Source organism: Urocampus carinirostris, chromosome 7, assembly GCF_059441175.1.
Source record: "Urocampus carinirostris isolate Australia breed hairy pipefish chromosome 7, RoL_Ucar_1.0, whole genome shotgun sequence".
Lineage (NCBI taxonomy): Eukaryota > Metazoa > Chordata > Actinopteri > Syngnathiformes > Syngnathidae > Urocampus > Urocampus carinirostris.
This window is the reverse complement of record NC_142355.1, coordinates 19,389,420-19,392,406: the sequence shown is the minus strand read 5'-3', so window position 1 is coordinate 19,392,406 and position 2,987 is coordinate 19,389,420. Positions and strand designations below refer to the sequence as shown.

The following is a 2,987-nucleotide window of genomic DNA, read 5'->3' as shown; positions in this document are numbered from 1 at the left end:
ACTATTTTATCGTATAAAATGAATACTCGGCACCATTTTTTAGTAAGCTTAAATGACCACGTCGGTTAAATGGACGGTATAACGTTTTTTATTATTTGTGGCCTCAGGAGTTAATACAAGTTATCAGTTTTGATTAATTATGTTGCTGTCATTTTGGACTTTATTATATTTTAACTTTTTTAAAAGTTGTATTAATTTTTAACACACACACACATATATATATATATATATATATATATATATATATATATATATATATATATATATATATATATATATATATATATATATATAAATCCCTCTGTTATCGCGGTTAATGGGGACCAAAACCACCCGCTAAAAGTGTAAATCCGCGAAGTAGCCACGCCCCTTCAAAAATACTAAAAGAAATTAAAAAATATATATATTTTTTTAATTATTATTTTATTATTATTATTTTTTTAGACCTGCTAAGCTCTGAACCCGCGAACCTGGAACCACAAAGTAGCGACGCCCCTTCAAAAATGTTTGAAAATAATTTTTTTTTTAAATGTTTTTTTTTTTTAATTATTATTTTTAATTATTATTTTTTTTTTAGAACCGCGAAGCTCTGAACCCGCGAATGTGGAACCGCGAAGTAGGTTCCACGTTTTATATATATATATGTGTATATATATATATATATATATATATATATATATATATATATATATATATATATATATATATATATATATATATATATATATATATATATATGTATTTAAAACGAGCAAACAAAAAATGTGGAATGAGAAATATTAACTAAATTGGAACTTTTGTCTGTTTAAAAAGAAAACAACAAATTAATGTGCACATTATTACTTTATTTGCTTTATTTTTTTGTAGTCATCTTAAAATGTTTGCAAACTCTATATCTGTATATATAAATACATTTTTGTAAGTGTACTTTTTTGTTTTTTACGAAAATTCTAAGCTGACTAAAATAAATATCATACTCACCAACACTGCCACTTTATGCGTTTGACCATTGTTTTTCAACCTTTTTTGAGCCTGGGCATGCTTTTTACATTACAAATGTTATAAAAAAAACAAAAAATGTTATAAAATTACACTGAACAGTATCTTTAATTACACTATAATTTATAATAACCCCAGTTTTTACAGCACAGACATTTGATAATGACATAACATTTGCATAAAATGATTGATAATTGTTTTATAACATTTTAAATTTTAAAAGGTGAAATTGGATAATTTTTCACGGTACACCTGCCTCGTGTGTCGCCGCACAGTGGTTGAAAATCACTGCTTTAGACTACCGCTTTTCTCCCCTTAAAAACACTTATCAATTAAAAAAATAACAATCATATTGACCACTAGATAGCACTGTTTTGTCTAATGCACACAAAAACTAAAAATTATCATTGGTATGATAGTTCATGTCGTTTTGCCGAGTATTCAATTTTTTATTTTTATTTTTGTACCACTAGGAGGCATTAAATAATTCACACTGTCCATTTAAACAACAAAATCTTGATTTGAGGCTAGTCGTTTGGTTTTTTTAATTATATGTTTAGTGTACTCAAAGGGTGAAGCGGTCCATGGCAGGGCGGACTTGATGTGCTGAATGACTAGCTGCTCTCCACTAGGTTTTTGCAATATTTTGACTCATGTTATAGTGGATATTTTTCATCTTGTTGCCAAAATTGTGCTATTAGCAAAGTTGGGTAGTAACTAAGTTACATTTACTCCGTTACATTTACTTGGGTAAGTTTTGGGACATTTTGTACATCTTTTAGTACTCTTAAATCACTATACTTTTTATTTTTATTTTTGTATCATTGTGAAGAAGAAGGTGTACTCTTGTACATTAGCCTACATTGAAGCCATTCTTTAAACCCCCCGTAAGTACGCTTCTGTCTGCTTCTGGCAGACCGCGCAGTTTACACTTGTCTGAATTAGTAATTTGTCATTCGCAAACTAGCCATTTTTTTTTTTTACAAACAACATATTTTTTCCATGGAATTCTGTTTTGGTGACTAAGTATAAAATGGTTAAAACTGTTTTGTCTGTAATTTTATACTACATCTGTAAATATTTTAAGTTTCCTGTGTTTTTCACCCAATGTGTTTTATATTACAAATGTAAAGTTAATTTGTGTATTAAATAGTATATTTAATATATATTATTAGTATATATATTATAATATTTGTTGTTGCACTGAATAGTCAATATTTTTAATTATTTTGTTGTGTGTTTTATAGAGATTCTGAGTTGCTCGAAGTTGACATTAAAATTGCTTAGTACAAAAAATTAATCATATAAATGAGTTACACAACACAGCGACATCTTGTGGTGGAGTAAGAAAACAAATGCTATTATAGTTTAGTAGAATAATTGATTTTTCTAAACCAGGGGTGGCGAACACGTGGCTCTTGGCCAATAAGAATGCGTCTCTTTGCCTCATCATATTTTCTATGTACAGTGGCTCTTTGCCTTGTTTCATGTTTAGTTTTTTTTCTGTGTATTGAGGGTGGACACTTTCTTTGAAATCAGTGCAAGAACAATACTTCTTGTATTATAATATGTTTTTAATTGTGTGTGTTTGTGTGTGTCTGTCTGTCATGGCAGGTCAGTGCGTTGTGTGGCTCTTTGACTCTCACAGTTAAAAATTTCGGCTCTTTGTGTCAAACTTGTTCGCCACCCCGGTTCTAACCTATTAATTCATTTTGTGCGTAATGTCCCTTTGTAATTGGTAATATACAGATTTTAGAACCTCCAAAAACCTGTCTTTTTTGTTTTTGCTCATTACGTGGGTCATATTTTCACCAAGTACTTTTTTTTTTTACATTTACCTAAGTAATTATTTGAAAGACTACTTTTTACTTTTACAAGAGTCATTTTATTCTGAAGTGTCATTACTTTTACTTGAGTAACATTTTTTGCTTCTCTTCCCACCTATGAGCGACGTCTACCGTATACGGTGTAAATCTCCATCAACACAA

General features: G+C 29.2%; 1 protein-coding gene across 1 annotated transcript in view; it reads left to right on the top strand.

Annotated features, from left to right (window-relative positions):
• duox (dual oxidase) overlaps positions 1-2,987 on the top strand; it is a 36,131-nt gene that overhangs the window by 596 nt on the left and 32,548 nt on the right. The gene's annotated exons all lie outside the window — the stretch shown is intronic.